This window comes from Malaclemys terrapin, chromosome 21 (assembly GCF_027887155.1).
Source record: "Malaclemys terrapin pileata isolate rMalTer1 chromosome 21, rMalTer1.hap1, whole genome shotgun sequence".
In the NCBI taxonomy this organism is placed as follows: domain Eukaryota; kingdom Metazoa; phylum Chordata; order Testudines; family Emydidae; genus Malaclemys; species Malaclemys terrapin.
Genome location: NC_071525.1, coordinates 15,451,606 through 15,468,895, shown reverse-complemented (window position 1 = coordinate 15,468,895; position 17,290 = coordinate 15,451,606). Strand labels below are relative to the sequence as shown.

Here is a 17,290-nt window from a genome sequence, read left to right as displayed (position 1 = left end):
CTGCAGTACAAACTGCCACCACCAGGGGGCCAAAGCCCCACAGCAGCCCCTCTCCCAAGCTCTGACTCTGCCACCCTACCCGCCCCCCAGTACAAGCCACCACCACTGGGGGGCGACGGCTCCGTACAGCACCATGCACCCACACTGCCACCCCCTTAGTGGTACCCACTTGAGCGCCTCTACGTCGCGGGGAATGTCAATGCGGCTGGTGAGCTCTAGCATCTGCAGGGTGTTCTCCAGGGCCAGGTGCTCCAGGGCTGACAGGCCGTGGTTGGGAGGGTGGGAACCCACGATGTCCTGCGTGGGCAGAGAGGTGGGATGAGCCACAGCGGGGCAGAGACACTGTACCCTCCATCAGGACTGGCTCCAATACCCCAGTGCGGTGCTGTAGATAAATCTCTGATAATTTTCATATGACTTTACATTGTGCCTCTTCATATAACCTTGTGGTGGGTCTACCCACGTGTGACCTCTGTTTTCATGGAACTTTGTATCAAAGCCTCATTTAGAAACTTTGCATTACCCTTGGTATAATATTATAGCCCCTAAGAATAGAATAAGATAGAAGAAAAAATTCTTTTTGCTAGCAGTAGAACAAGAGCTCTCTCCCCCCCGCCCCCCCCTCTTAATCAATTGCCCTGTTGAATGAATAAGGTGTGGATGAGCAAGGCATGGAAGGCAGCACCTCCAGACAGCCTCAACTGTTGGAGAGGGGCTGGGAGCCAGACCCAAGGACAATAAAACGTGTCAAGTGGGCTCATTAAAGACAAGCAGACATACCGACGGCCTCGGGGGTTAGAAGCAAGCACCTTCTTTTGGAAAAAGAAGAACAGGAGTACTTGTGGCACCTTAGAGACTAACAAATTTATGCTCTAATAAATAAATAAATAAATAAATAAATTTGTTAGTCTCTAAGGTGCCACAAGTACTCCTGTTCTTCTTTTTGCGGATACAGACTAACACGGCTGTTACTCTGAAACTTGTTCTTTTGGAAACACCCTCTTTGCAGCATTGGGACAACACTCAAAAGAAAGCAGCACAAAGGACCAATGGACACAGACACAGAGTTTGAATCTGGTATAGATTTGCATAAGAGGAAAGCTGCTATAAAAGTGAGGTGTCTTGCAGAGGACCCCGGGTCTCGTCTTGTCAACATGGGAGCATCGATCCGGATCGGCAGAAGCCCGGCTCCACCCCCTCCCCCATCTAACTCACCTGGCCAGTGAAGTTAACGGGAGCAACTAATTGGTAACAACAAGACGGAGTGTGTTTGTGTGTGTGTGTGAGTGTGAGTGTAAGTGTAATATATTATATGCATATAATACAGTGTTAATGAATACATCTATTACTAATAAATGTGGTGTTCTGCCTTATTCCCCCTGAAAAGATCCTGTACTAGACGGAGCAAACCCAAGCAGAGGGGCAAGAGACAATTGGTTTGACTCCCCAAATGGCTGCTGCAATCTGGTATCCCCGCCCCAGCCTCGATGTCCTTTTTAATTTAAAAGTATCTTCCCCCCTCTGGGGAAAAACAGTGGGATCTTAATAAACCAGCTGGCTCCGCCCAAATGACAGACTCGGGTGCAAAGCTTTCTCCGTGGAGATTGCAAAGAGGGAAATGGATCCCGGCTCAGCCTGCCCTTATCCCAGCAGACGGGCGGCTCCGCCAGGTTCATCTCCCAGGTAAAGGGAGGGAGGGAAAACCGTTAACTCTTTCCTTTCTCTACCACGCAAAAATCCCTGCCTGCTGGCGGCTCCTTTATTCTCTGCTACTGATACTCTACCTGCCCAGTTATTGCAGACACCTGGGATTGCCAACGTGCCATTTATTTCACACTGCCCCGCCCTGTTTCACAGGGTCACCGAGTTGTCCCCTAGTTACGCTTTTTCTGGCCTGTTTTGTCTCTTACGTATTAACCTGGTTGGCATGAGATCCTTTCACAGCCAACCGGGGAGAGACAGACCCAATACTTGAGAGTGATTGGCACCGTTTTAAAATGCAGCTGGCTTCAAAGGGTCAGACGAGCCCGGTCCTTTCCCTGCTGCTCAGATTAAACTGCTCCCCCTGCGTCTTCTTAACAAACTTTCCTTTACCTCCTGTGCACTTACAAACAAACCTCGGGGAAGCAATGAGGGGGAAAGTGCTATCAGACCAATTGGTTAAAATATTGTGACGTGTAATGCTACACTCAGAGCTTGCAGGAAAAACAATCCGAGGCCTCTGGTTCGCTGCAGGAAACAAACATTCTTAGCCAGGGACTCAGCACTGCACCACTCCTGGCTTTGGCTGCAAAACGCTTCTCACGCCTGGTCCCTCCGCGCTGGTAGCGGAGTAATTGCGCCCTCTACTGGCTCACAGATGACCAGGCGAGAATTATAAAAAGGGAGAGGCAGGCTGTGGAGAATGTGTGAATCGCGCCTTTGGATGCAGATTTGATGATAAGCGCGGAGGCTCCTTATTACGGCTGTGTCTCTTTGTAGCTCCAGCCCACAATGGTGGGGAGGGACGGAGGAGTGGAGGCTTCTCAAAACAGGATGGGGATCTACTCTGAGTCAGATACCTTTTGATCTTTACCTAGTGTTTGAGACTTTTTTTCCACTGTAGTTTTGTCTTCACACATTCAGGTATCATCAACCACCACTATTTTTCTCTCCTTAAAACGAGCTCCTACTATTCATTCAGTTAATTCATAGCCAATATACAAACACCTGTGTCAAGTGTCAGAGGGGTAGCCGTGTTAGTCTGAATCTGTAAAAAGCAACAGAGGGGCCTGTGGCACCTTTGAGACTCACAGAAGTATTGGGAGCATAAGCTTTCGTGGGTAAGAACCTCACTTCTTCAGATGCAAAGGTGCCACAGGACCCTCAAACACCTGTGTGTACACATGATCCTATACCTGTCCTCAGAGAACCACCTTGGTCCCAAGAGAAACTTTGGACAACATTCTGTTAGAGACACATAGATGGGACTGATGTATGGAGAAAGATTAAAACCGCTAGGTATGTGCAGCTTGGCTAAACCACCACCAAGAGTAGTAAATCTTTGTCATCATCACTATGTATCACTATTAGTGCAATAGCAAGGGTGAAATCATGGCCCCATTGAAGTCAATGGACGTTTTGCCATATAGACTTCAATGGGCCCAGGATTTCACGCCAAGAAGGGGAAATAATCATTGATGGTGATAGAAGAGGTTTATGTAACTAGGATGAAAAGTGAAAAAAGAAAACCAGCTGAATGTCAGGAAAGCCTCAGGATCTAATAGATTAGGGAATAGCCTGCCAAAGGAAGTGGTGGAATCTCCATTGTCCTTGACTCTCTAGAGTTGGCAAAGGGCTTCAGAATATGGTGTGAGGAACTAGAGTCAGTTCCTGCAGTGAGCAGATGATAAACTGGTTTAAGAGCATCTCTGCACAGTTTTAAGAGTGTCTTAAATCATCTTAGTTTAAATCAGTTTGTGCTCAATTTAGACCTTGTCTACACTAAAAAGTTGTACTGCTTTAACTCTACCAGGAGAGTTAAACAGTACCATTCCCCTAGTGGAAATGCAGTTATATCAGTATAAAGGTGCCTTGTTCTGCTCTAGTTTTTGCTGTATCTGAAGAGGAGCTTTTCAATAAGATTTGAAGGGTGGACCAGCCCTTAAGATAAATCAGTTTGAGTGTCTTAAATCAATGGAACTGTCCACAGGGGGTAGGGTTGATGGATTTGAAACAAGTTAGGCTTGAGCTACAATCAGTAGGGATGTAATTTCTTACTAATGTAGGCAAACCACTACACCCCCTAGTGTGGACGTAGTTATAATGGTATAATTAAAGTGGTACAACTTTTGTGGTCAGCCAAGGCTTTACAGGCACAAGCTGAGTTGTTATAATCAGTTTTAAATTGATAAGTGTGTCTACATTGGACTGAATTTGTGCAAACCAATCAGATTAAACCCCCTTTGGTTAAAACAAGGTAAATTCTGTGCGCAGACCAGCTTTTACACACATTAATCTCCATCTACATCAGCATGGCAACACTGGGCGAGCCCTCATGTGGATGGGTCTTTTGCTGCCAGACATTTTAAGAGCCATGTCATCTACCTCTGCTCAGAATAAGCCTGAAATATATAGTGTCTTAAAACTCAAAAACAACAAAACCTCCTCCCAAACAACAGAAATACAAAATGCCCCATCTATACTAGAGCTCCCAGTGGAGTAGAACCAGTGTTGGCAACTTTGGTAAATGTATAGAAAGAGTTGAGAGTCAGAATTCTGTCTGTGATGTGACATCATCAAATGCAGAGCAATTAATGGCAGTATCACAGGTGATTATGACTTGAAGTGAGCAGGACCTCTACCTAGCAAACACCCTATGTCCCCCGGAGTTAAAAAACAAGGGAGGAGAAAGAAATCTGATATTGAAGCAATACGGTCTCTACATGAAATGTTTTCCAAAGTGTTTTATGGGTGACTGCATGTCTCCTACAGATCATAGATGTGACTCTGGTCGCCAGCACAAAGGGGAACCAGTGCAGCCATCACATGACAACTTCACCTTAGATATAGCAGGATACTTGGCTACTATATCCTACAACCTTCCAGGCTGTGAATGACCTGGGGCAAGAGAAGAGAGAGAAATATAAATCTCCAGTAGAAAGACTTTTGACAGACTAGCCATTTGATTGGAAGAATACACACCCAAGTCTATTGTTCCAGAGGTGATGCCTTTTCCATGGAGAGTTTAATGCCAAATAAGAGATGGGAAGAGGACCGAGCCAATGATCTGCATGGAATTTACACAGATGAGCAGGGATAGTTGAAACTTGTGGGAAAAAAAACAAGGAAAAGTTGAAAATTGTGGAAAAAGCTACGTACCAGCTCTGCGTGTGTGAGTAAAACTGTAAACCATTTTGCCATGTTCTATGTACCTTACTTAAACACTGCATCCAAATATATTTTCCAGGAATGCCTGCTTCATTGTTTTGCTGCTAATGTACTGTATGTTACTGGAGCCAACACAAATCTGCCTCCACTGCAGACAAATTCTGAGGAGATTTTCACCTCAGCTCCATGTAACTGTGCAGCTCACTAATCTTCTGTTCAGAGGGAAATTTAAAAAGTACACCCGAAATATTTGTCTTTCCCCATAAAAGACTCACACAAGCAAAATGGGGACAGTGTCTAAGGCCTAATTCTGCACTCAGCTCAATTAATGTGGGCCCCTGCATCTATATAGTCAGGTTCAGTAGCACGCCCAGATGCAAGATCAGGCACTAACTGCTTCTACAGGAGAAAGAGTCAGTTTCATTCTATTCGGTGTTGTCTACCAAATGGACAAAGGAAACAACACCCTCCCTCCCCATTTTCTCATCTCTTTCAGTTTGAATAATTTCTTTAACAATAGGTTATAAGATTCAGACAGAGGTATAATTCTTAAATTGACAGAGTAGACTTATATGACTCGGTGGTAAAATGCCTTAACTAGTGCTTCTAGTAGAGAAGTAGACCTTTGCTACCCCAGTCTTGCTGCTACACCAGTGAACATGGTGGTGAATTACTGGGCTTCTATATGCCAGTATAGACTGAGTCGCAGGTGAAAGTGATCATATTAATCATGAATACATGCTACAGAAGTTTCAGTTAAGCTGAACTATGCTAATGCTAGAAACAGGAATAATGATTCATTTTAAGATAATATAAAACATTGCCTGCTTTTGGAAGCAATGGTTGTATCTCTTATAACCTTGCCAATAGCCCTTCCCACAATTATGTTGTGGGGTCAGGTAATGTAGCACCTGGTATAATTTATTCATTTTATTGTCCCTAATGCTCAGGGCTTTGTCCAAACATTGCAGGTTCTTTGCCCTGACCAGGCTTCTCTTGATCCTCCACCCTATAATCCTTTTTAAACAGACATTCAATCCATTTACTCTTAATAGAAAATGAGAGAGGGGGAACAAAATGAAACAAGAGCAAAACAAAGGGACTAGAGGGGGAAGTGCTAAATAGCATATTAATTTTAGATATGATTCTCCAGTGCTGAAAAAAGAACTCACACCCACCTGGAACCCACTGAAGCCAAAGGGTGAGATCTTGGCCCCATTGATGTGTGTTTTGCTATTGACTTCAGTGGAGTTGGTCTTTCACCTCAGGTGTAGGGTGGCCATCCCCTGCAGTTCTCTTTGCAGGATCAGGCTCTGAAGATTGTATTTGGGTGTGGATATTTAAAAATAAATATAACATCCAAGTTTGATCCCAATTCAGTTTTTTGTTTTGTTTTTAAAGCTGGTGGTGGGGGAGGTGTCAAATCAAGAGCTCAGTGACAAGATCTTAAAACCATTTTAAAGGTTTATTTTGAAGGTGGTTTTGGTATGTAATCCACCTCTGTATCTTGCTATACCTGAAAGTAATATTAGAAACCACTGTCAGCTAAGAAGTCATTAAAAATGTTGACTTCTCCCCGTGTTACATCTTTGATTGCTGAAAGTAAGAGGGTTTTAAAAATCTAATTTACTTTTCAAGGGTATGCTCTTTACATGTTGCATTTATCTAGAAAATAATCAATCAGTTAATTTTCCTTGTTTTCAGTCAATTTCATTCTCTGGTTCTCTTGCAACTCAAAATTGTTAGGGTTATAAACATTGCAAAGGACCGTTTACATTAAAAACACATGCATTCTCTGAATTGTTTGTATTTGTGTGTGGAAACATTTCTATTAAATCATATTAGATTTCTTTAGAGTAAAAATCTCAATGCTGGCTACCTCATAATAGCCACTTAATTATTTTTTAAATCTATTACCTGTTATCTAATTCAGAACACACTGAAGTAAATCAAAGGAGTTTCATGGCTTTCAGTGGGTTTTGGAGCACACCCTCAATTATATTAACACTGAAATTAACACCTGGCTGAGGTTAATGAAGGGGAAGGGGATGAGTTAGCACCAGTGCTTTTGGTATTGTTTGACTGGAGAGTGCTTCCTGCAGGGCTGGATTAAAGGAAAACTGCACTGTTTTGAATGCATAATAAAAAGAGATGTTCAAAGCTCTTGTAAAAGATAAACTGTTATTTTATTCAAAACTTTCTTTAGAAGAAGAGGTAACAGAGCTATCAACTTTGAAAGGCCTTGTCCCCTGACTGCCCCCTCATGAGACCTTCCCCCCATCCTAACTGGCTCCCTACGACCCTACCTCTACCTGTCCCCTGACTGCCCCAAACCTTATCCACACCCCCACCCCCACCCCCAGACAGACATCAGGGACTCCCACGCCCCATCCAACCACTCCCCACCCCCTGACAGCCCCCCCCCAGAACTCCCGACTCATGTAAACCCCTCTGCTCCCTGTCCCCTGACTGCCCCCCCTGGGACCCCTGCTCCTAACTGCCCTCCAGAATCCCACCCCCTACCTAAGCCTCCCTGTTCCTTGTCCCCTAACTGCCCCCCTAGGACCCTACCCCCTACCTGTACCCTGACTACCCAAAACCTTACACCCCCAACCCCCAGACAGCCCCCCCCCGAACTCCCGACCCATCCAACCCTGCTCCCTGTTTCTTGACTACCCCCTCCAGAACCTCCCTGCCCCTTCTCCGACCCCCTGGCCCCCTTACCGTGCCGCTCAGAACAGAGTGCTGCGGGCGGCGCGCTGGGCAGCAGGGGAGGGGGAGCGGGAGGAGCTCCAGACTGCCGGAGGCCCGATGCGAACGGCCGGCCGGCGATCTGCGAATGCAGGGAGGGGGAGGGAGGGGAGAGAGGAGGGGAGTGGTCTCAAGTCGCAGGGGAGGGGAGGGGGAAGCGGAGGAGGGGCTCTGGCTGCCAGAGCCCCGTGTGAGTGGCACGATCCGGCCGGCTGCCCTGTCAGCGCGCGCGCTCTGCATGGGGGGGAAATCCGGACATTTACAAATTCCCCCCGGATGCTATTTTTAACTCAAAATAGCCGGACATGTCCGGCAGAATCCGGACGAATGGTAACCCTAGGCTCTCAGGCCCCACTTGCGCAGGGAGTGGTAATCTGGAAGGGAGGAGGGAAGGGGGCGACTGTGAGTCGAGTGAGGTGAGGAGCAGCACCCCCTGCTGCTCGAGGCAGGAACAGCTGCTACCCACCGTAAGTGAAGATTTCCTCTTGGCTTTGGCCGGCTCCTGCGGGGGCAGAGAGAGAATTACCCCAAATGCCCAGCTCGGGGGTGGGGGAGGAGGAATAGGGCAGGGACCTTTCCCCTCTGGGGGGCTCCGGCTCCGATCCGGCCCCAGGGCACTCACCTGATCTGGCCGAGCTCCCGGGCTCTCTGTGGGTAACAGGCCTCTTGGAGCCTAGAAAGAACAAGCTTTGGGGTGCAAAGGATCCAGAGACCCCAGCTAAGACCTGCTCTCCCCCCCACCTGCCTCTGGGATGGGGCACAGGGCAGCTGGTTATCCAGGGAGCCCTCGCCCGGCCCCGAGATGCGGCCGCCTCTGGGGTGGGATGTATGGGGGGCTGGTTATCCAGGGACTCCTCGCTTGGCACTGAGATGCGGCTGCTTCTGGGGTGGGACATGTGGGGGGGGTTATCCAGGGACCCCTAGCCCAGCCCTGAGATGCGGCCGCCTCTGGGGTGTTACCTGTCAGCTCTATGTTCTTGGGGAACCAGGGTGCAGTATCCAGCCTGTCTGATTCATGAAGGACACCACCCTCCCGCCCAGACACCATTGCTCTTTCCCTACAAAAACCCCTACCCACGCTCAAGTAAGTGTTCTGATGCCTGGATCCAACATCTGCATCAGTTCCATTGAGACGTCTTCTCCTGACTGATCGTGCTGGGGGCTCTGCCTGTCTCCAGCACTCTGGACCCTCCCCTACCACCACCACCTGGGACCCCCGACGGGTTCAAGCTTCACAGAGTGGCGAGAACCCAGCTCTCTCTCTAGGTGTAGCCTTCTGACCCTGACTTGTGTGATCACTTATAGTTTTCTAAACCGGACTTTTGTAATCAAATTTAAGCTAGATTCAATAATGTCACTGTTTTCTTTGTTTGGCTCCCCTTGTATTGTTACTACCTGGCAATAAATAACTTTTATGGTTAAGCTGTTTGCTTCCCGCCCTCTCTCTTTTGTGTTTTTGGCTTCCCCATTCGCTCTGCAGCTACGCCTCTCTGACCTAAGCTACAGATCCCTGCAGCGCCCAAAAATCCTGTGGGGTTTGCTCATCAAGTGGGTTCTGACCGGAACGATTGTAACGTGAAAGTGGGGATAGGGACGTGCTGAACCTGTGGCTTAGGAGGGTGACAGCTCGGAGGTGCTGCTCGACCCAGCCTGCTGAGTCCAGGGACATAGAGGGGATCAGCTTGAAAGTGCTGATTGACCCGGTCCGCTCAGACTGTGTGTATGTCTGTGTGTCTGTGTGTGCGTGTGTCTGATTCTGGGGCTGGAGGAACCCAGCCCTGGGGAACCTAGGTCCTGGGGAACTTGCAGAAGGGAGAAGTAGAGCTCTGTATGAGAACACAAGTGACACAAGCAGTACATTGATAGAATTACCGACACTCCCCCCAGAAGAGTAACCCTAATAAATGAGCGTACCCCAAAGTAACAGGCAAATCTGGTAACAGGGGTGGGATGTGGGGGGCTGGTTATCCAGGGAGCCCTCACCCGACCATGAGATGCAGCCACCTCTGGGGCTGGTTACCCAGGGAGCCCTTGCCTAGCACCGAGATGCGGCTGCCTCTGGGGTGGTGGGATGGGGGTGGGGGCTGGTTGTTTCTCCTACCTGAAGCGGTTGTGCTCGTGCTGCTGGAACTGGAGCCTCCAGACCCTGTGGTGGCTGCAGGGAGATCAAAGGAGGGTGAGACTCAGATCTTGGACCCTTCTGCCCCACCCCCCACCCCCGCCAGCTCTGCCGGTGCCCTTCACTCCCAACCTGCAGCCCTTGCTATCCCAGCCCTGGGGTTCCCCTCAGCAGCTCGGCCGTGGCCCTCACTCCTGACCCACAGCCCCCTGCTCTCCCAGCTGGTCCTTCTTCCATTTTTAACATCCCTGTCACTCTTTTCAGTCTGAGCTCTTATGTAGGGAGCTTTTCCCAGCCAAGTCACACCTAACTGGGCTGTTGCCACTGGAGGGACTGGGGGGCACATTGGAGGGCAGAGCAGTTACCTGCTGTATGATTGTGGGCGTGGACAAAGCCCTGGCAGGGATGATTTAGTTGGTGTTGGTCCTGCTTTGAGCAGGGGGTTGGACTAGATGACCTCCTGAGGTCCCTTCCAACCCTGATATTCCTTGATTCTATGACTCTATGACTGGGGCTACGTGGAGGGGATCTGGTTTGGCCTGGAGTGGGAAGCTCCCACCCTTGGTCACCCCATCTTCCACATGATGCCCACTCCCTGCGCTAGATGTGTTTTCCCCCTCTGCATCTTGGTCTCCATCTGGCCATGTCATGCAAAGAAAGAACTGAGATTAGAAACAACAGATCAGCCACCTCTGGGGTGGGAGTCGGGGAACAGCTGCACATACCACACAGGGATGGCTTGCCTGGCACTGAGATACAGCCACCTCTGGGGAGGGGCAGCCAGGGATCAGCTGCACATAATGCCACACAGGGATGGCTTGCCTGGTATTGAGATGCAGCCACCTCTGGGGGGGCCATAACGCCACACAGGGATGGCTGCCAGGCACTGATATTCACCTCTCAAATCCAAGTGGGGCGGGGGGCGCCGTGCTGCGGGGAGTGGGGCGGGGGGCGCTGTGATGTGGGGAGTGGGGCAGGGGACATCGTGCTGCGGAGAGTGGGGCAGGGGGCACCGGGCTGCGGGGAGTGGGGCGGGGGGCGCTGTGATGTGGGGAGTGGGGCAGGGGACATCGTGCTGCGGGGAGTGGGGCAGGGGGCACCGGGCTGCGGGGAGTGGGGCGGGGGGGGCCATGCAGCGGGGAGTGCGGTGGGGGGCACCGGGCTGCGGGGAGTGGGGTGGGGGGGCCATGCAGCGGGGAGTGGGGCGGAGGGCGCCGGGCTGCAGGGAGTGGGGCGGGGGGCATCGGGATGCGGGGAGTGGGGCAAGGGGCGCCGTGCTGCGGGGAGTGGGGCGGGGGGCGCTGGGCTGCGGGGAGTGGGGCGGGGGGGGGCCATGCAGCGGGGAGTGCGGTGGGGGGCACCGGGCTGCGGGGAGTGGGGCGGGGGGGCCATGCAGCGGGGAGTGGGGCGGGGGGCGCTGGGCTGCGGGGAGTGGGGCAGGGGGCATCGGGATGCGGGGGGCTGAGCACAGCTCCAGGGTCACAGTTACTGGCAGGAGTCATTGCTAAACCATTGCTCAATATTAACCCTTCAGGGCCCAGATCCTGGTCTGCCCCACCCGAGGGCTAGTTCCTCGGCTCCCCCCATTCCCCAACTCTCCTTAGTTCCTCTTCCTCCCCAGACCAGGCACTTCCCGCCCCAGGGAGAGAACAGCTTGTTCTCAACAGTCCCCTCCAGGGGCAGCCAGATTGGGGGGGAGGGGAAGATTTTCCCTGCAATTAACTTCTATCTCCTTCCCTCCTGCTCTAACTATTCAACCCCACTCCACTCCCAGAGCTGGAAGAGAACCCAGGAGTCCTGGCTCCCTTGCTCTAACCACTAGAGCCCCCCCCACTCACACACTTTTTCAGAACCAGCACAGAGGAGTGTCACCATAATCCCCACCCCATCCTCGGATCCCCCTAACTCCTGTCCCCTACCACCTAGCCCCCTCCCCATAACCACCTCCACTCTAATCTCCGCTCCCCCCCTTCCAGCCCCTAATGTTCACTCCCTTCTCCACCAGCCTTTGCATGTCTGAGTTCCTTTGAGCCCTTCCCAAGTTGCTGCTGTGCCCAAATCTCCCCTGCCCGCCTTTAACACAGGTACAGTTTAGCAACAGGTTTACTCCCTCACCCCCCGATTTCAGTCCGTGCCTGTATTTGAACTGCCAGCGCCTGGGGCTGGCTCAGGTTTCATGCCCATAACATGCTCCTTTAACCTCCACCAGCTCGGGGAGCTCGGCCCGGCTGGCAGCCCAGCTGGGTGTGCTGACTCCGCCGGCTCCGCATCATTCCCTTGGCACGTGCCTGGTAACCACACCCCCGTCTCCAGGGGCAGGCTCTCAGGTGAACCCCGGGCTCAGCGTTGCTCCCTCGAGGGGCAGGTTGGTGCCACGTACTAGCCGGGATAAATGGTGAGTGACTGAGCTTGCTCAGGGCAGGAACCAACCGCTGGCTTGACCCCTGTCTGGGTGCAAAGAGAATGGGGAGAATCTGTTCACCTTAAGCAAAGCTGTTTTCTTGGGGGAGGGGTGCCTCTCGGGAACCCCTCGCTCAAATTGCCCAAGATTTATAGCTCTAAACCTACCCTGTAGCCCCAAGAGGAACACCAGCTCTCAAGGCAATCCAAGTTCCCACGTGGATTTTAGAGCACGTAGCGCGCTGCCTTTGTCTCAGCACTGCGGGTGTGAGCCGTGCACCGAGCTCACCTGTTCTCAGCTCGCTGCCTTTCTCTCAGCGCCGCGGGCCTGTGCCACGCACCAAGCTCACCTGTTCTCAGCTCGCTGCCTTTCTCTCAGCGCCGCGGGCCTGTGCCACGCACCGAGCTCACCTGTTCTCAGCTTGCTGCCTTTCTCTCTGCGCCGCAGGCCTGTGCCACGCACCGAGCTCACCTGTTCTCAGCTCGTTGCCTTTCTCTCTGCGCCGCGGGCCTATGCCACGCACCGAGCTCACCTGTTCTCAGCTCGCTGCCTTTCTCTCTGCGCCGCAGGCCTGTGCCATGCACCGAGCTCACCTGTTCTCAGGTGCCCACCCCAGGTCCAGCATTTTGGCTGTGCCTCGGCTGCCCCTGTCCCTACACCAAGTCTAGGGACCCTGATGAATAAGAGAGGCAGAAACTGGGGCTGGTCGTTCGTATGAAACACGTTTATTGGGTGTCGGGAGATCAGGGGTGAATGTGCAGCAGAGAGGAATCAGATCCTGTCGGCAGCGGAGAAGAAAGAAAGAAGCTGTAATTTTCCACACTGTAGTCTCGAACTGTCTCTTTAAATCCGCAGCAGGAAGCTGTGACACCATTAGTGTAGATGGCACCATCAGGAGCGAGTCCCAGTTGTCAGCAGCCACGATGCTGACGCAGATGCTGCGCTGCCCCCTGGGGGCCACTGTAGGGCCAGCAGCAGCTCGCAATGGTTGGGGTCGGCTGGCAGCTGGCGTGGGGCACGGCTCAGGGGGTCTGGGTGTCCTGGTAAGGGGGTGGGGCTTTCGGGGGGTCATTGGCGAAGACAGCTGGGGCCCCATGTTCTGATAAATCACCACAGACTGGAGGGAGAGACAGGAGGAGAGCATGAGGGACAGCCCTTGGGACAACCACTCCCCTGCCCCCCCACATTCCCCTGTAGCCCCTACTCCTCCCTCCATCTCCCCACACTCCCATGCAGCCCTAGAGGGCAGTGCACAGACACAAATTGTTCATGGAATAACTCCCCTAGGGAAGTACGGGCGGGGGGAGCGGGGGCGGTTCCTACATCTGTCAACTGACCTAAAAAGAAGATGGGTTGACAGAAGAAGGAGCAATGGTCTCAAGTTGCAGTGGGGGAGGTTTAGGTTGGATATTAGGAAAAACTTTTTCACTAGAAGAACAGGAGTACTTGTGGCACCTTAGAGACTAACAAATTTATTAGAGCATAAGCTTTCGTGGACTACAGCCCACTTCTTCGGATGCATCCGAAGAAGTGGGCTGTAGTCCACGAAAGCTTATGCTCTAATAAATTTGTTAGTCTCTAAGGTGCCACAAGTACTCCTGTTCTTTTTGCGGATACAGACTAACACGGCTGCTACTCTGAAACCTGAAATTTTTCACTAGAGGGGGGTGAAGCACTGGAATGGGTTCCCTAGGGAGGTGGTGGAATCTCCTTCCTTAGAGGTTTTTAAGGTCAGGCTTGACAAGGCCCTGGCTGGGACGATTTAGTTGGGGTTGAGCAGGGGGTTGGACTAGATGACCTCTTGAGGTCCCTTCCAACCCTGAGATTCTATGACAAATTTTTCACATACTCAGGGATAGAACCCAGGAGTCCTCACCCCTGGCTTTAACCTCTAGACTCCACTCCCTTCTCTGAGCCTGGGATAGAACCCAGGAGTCCTGGCTCCCAGCCCCCCAGCCCCTCGCACAGAGGCTGTCACCATGTCGCTGTAGCTGTCCCAGCAGAGTGTTTTGCACCCGAAGGCAGCACCGGAGATGGAGATGCAGAACTCCAGGATGGTGAAGGCGAGGAGAATCGTGGCCACCCCAGGCATGGTATCTTGGCCAGGGGAGATCCACAAGGGACTGACTGACAATACACACAGCGCCCCCTGCTGATCCTCCCGCTCCCCACAGCACGGCGCCCCCTGCTGAGCCTCCCGCTCCCCATGGCACAGCGCCCCCTGCTGAGCCTCCCGCTCCCCGCGGCACAGCGCCCCCTGCTGAGCCTCCCACTCCCCACAGCACGGCGCCCCCTGCTGAGCCTCCTGCTCCCCACAGCACAGCGCCCCCTGCTGATCCTCCCGCCCTGCTCCCTTCAGCATGGCGCCCGCTAGGGACCTCCCACCCTGCTCCCTGCAGCGCTGTGCCCTTCATTGAGCCCCTGCCCCGTCTCTACAGCATGGCGCCCCCTAATGGCGTTCAGGGCATCAGTCCCAACTCCTGGGCCACGGCCTGATGAGCAGGGTCACAGATAGCACCAGTGCCCCCAGCTTCGCGGGGCAGAGCTGGGCAGGCCCGGGGGGCGGCCGGACTCACCGCAGGCACTCGGGAGATCGGCGCGCAGGACTTGGACTCCTTGATCCACTGGTAGGTTCCGTGCGGGTAGTAGAAGATAAACGAGAGCGAACAGAGGATGATGCCCACTCTGGCCACTATGGCACTGAGGGTATTCATAGCCAGCATGGCCTTCACCTGGGAGAGAAGGCGTCAGAGACGTGGGGCCAGGAGGCCCAGCTATGTCATCCACGCACCCCACACCTCCCACCCCTGCATCCCCCCAGCCACCCTCCTGCCCTTGAATCCTGCACCCCTCCAGACGCCCTTGGCCTGTGCCCAGTCTCCACGGTACAGCAGGTCGGTGGAGATTTTAGTGTCTAGAGAGACAAGGCAGGTGAGATCCCAGCTTCCGCTGGGGAAAGAGGCAAGCCAGCCTAATCTCCAGAGCTCTTCTTCTGTTCCTCGTTACAATCTTCAGCCCGAAACGGGTGGCTTTCAGCCATTCGCTGCAGTTTTCAGTAGCAACGTTTTGGGCTTTGGGGCAATTTTGAGTAGACATTTTTCATTTTCCCTGCACTTTTTAGCACCTTCCAGCTACAAATTTGCTCTTTCTTGGGCAAATTTTGGCAGTCAATTGGCCGTTTTTAGCTTTTTGGGGTGGGCTGCTGTTTCCGTCTGAAAAAACTTGGGAGGGGGGGAGAATTTTTGGTGGCTGTTTTGGGCTGAAATTTTTCAATTTTGGGCAATTTCCCCCTGGAAATTCTTCCTTTTGTGACAGTTTTTGAGTAAAATGTTTCAATTTTCATCCGTTTGGGCAGTTTTTGAATGAGAATTTTCAATGTTGGGAAAAAAGTCAAAATTTTCCTTTGGAATTTGCAGTGAATTCCCCCCCAAATTTTTCATGTTTCATTTAACTTTCCCTGGGCGGAAACCCCAATATATTCCAACTGGCTCAAAAAACAGGGGACAAAAACCTCATTCCTTACCAGTGAGATCTTGGGGTTCTTGGCAGCCGCCACACAAATGAACCCCGAAAGGATGTACTGGGGGAAAAGCAGAGATGGGTGAAAGCTGCCGCCCACTCTTCACCCAACAGGTGAGACCATCCCAGTGCCCCCCACTCGCTTGGTACCTCAGTTTCCCCTCCATGCATTAGGTATAATGGCACTCCCTCCCTCACAGGCAGGGTGAGGATCAATACACGGCGGGGGGGGGAGGGGGAGAGGTCACACATTACTCAAGCTCATTACACATCCCAGAGGCTCCCTTCCCACCATGCCAAAGGCCTTATGTGTCCCCCACTTCCCCTCCCTTCCATGCCAGGGGGTTTCTGGGTTCTACATTCTTCCCTTTCCCCCCATGCCAGAGGCTCTGTTTGCCCCACAGGGACTCAGTTGAAGATGGGGGAGGGGTCCAGGTGCTGCGGGATGGGGACCAAAGAAGCCCCTGTGATAGGTCGGGGCTCTGCACAGACACACAGCCAGTGGCCACCCGGAGGACTCACAGAAGGGACATGCGAGCTCACCCAGCAGGTCAGCGGCAGGTCAGGGGGCTCTCCAAGCCCCACAGCCAGTGCCTCAGTCACCACTCTGCCACCCCTGGCTGTGCCAGTTGGGCTTCCAAAGACCACTGGCTATGCTCCGGGAAGCCGGGTTCAGGGCACGGTGCTGGCTGGCTAAACCACGCTACAGTGAGGATTTGGAGACGATGTCCTCCTTCTTTTCACACACACACCCCGAAGCCCTCACCACTAGGACTTACCAGGATCCCAGTCCAAAAGGGGGTCCCCACATGTATCGCTATTAGCTGGTGCTCATTTCGCCAGGGTGAAGATGATGCCGAAAGCTACCTGCCCAATGCCCATGAGTATCTTTGTGATCTGCCGAGACACCATGGGGCATAACATGTTACTGGCCAGGAGCTGCATTCTGGAGAACTAAGAGAATTTTTCACTTGACCACAGCTCAAAGAGCGGGGAAGCACAGTTACTCAGTCCCTACTACACGGTTACTCCATCCCTACCACATGGTGACCCCACAGACTCTACTACAGTCTCTGTATTTTGGCTTGTCATTCACGAGAGGATAAAGCCTCTAGACAGAGCCTCAGGAGACTTGTGTTTTATTCCCAACTCTGCCACTGGCCTTCTGGGTGACCATAGGCAAGTCCCTTACCCTCCCCGTGACTCGGTTTCCCCACCATACCTCATTTGTAAAGTACTTTGAGACTGACTGATGACAAAGGCTACTAAGAGCTAGGGATGATAATTATATGACTACACGTCTACTTAGGCCAAGATTTCCAAAGGTATTTAGACACCTGAATGCAGGTAGGTGCCTCTTGGGCTTGACAAAAGTGCCAGAGCTAGGTGCCTAACTCCCATTGACCTGCCATGAGCTGCAGGCACCTAACCTGTGTAAGACTTGGTAAGTCCTACTTGGGCCTCTCTGCAACATTGGCCACCTAAATACCTTCATAAAGCTGGGCCTTAGTCCCTACTATGTGGCTGTTCAGTCCTTACTACTTGGTTACTGAGTCCTTACTACATGGTTAATCATTCTTTACTAGATGCCTTCTCAGTCCTTCCTACTCAGTTCTTACTACATCCTTACT

At 52.2% G+C, this 17,290-nt stretch overlaps 1 long non-coding RNA gene and 1 pseudogene across 2 annotated transcripts; one reads left to right on the top strand and one right to left on the bottom strand.

Moving 5' to 3' along the window:
• The first annotated feature begins 1,049 nt into the window (after positions 1–1,049).
• LOC128826937 (uncharacterized) lies at positions 1,050–6,719 on the top strand. 2 transcript variants are annotated; one of them, XR_008442908.1, is made up of 2 exons: positions 1,050–1,248; positions 4,474–6,719. It is a non-coding gene; the product is annotated as an uncharacterized LOC128826937 (long non-coding RNA). The 2 variants fall into 2 exon arrangements; XR_008442909.1 differs by lacking the exon at positions 1,050–1,248 and adding an exon at positions 1,583–1,683.
• Positions 6,720–12,804: 6,085 nt separating this feature from the next.
• On the bottom strand, positions 12,805–16,571 carry LOC128827344 (uncharacterized; annotated as a pseudogene).
• Positions 16,572–17,290: the final 719 nt, after the last annotated feature.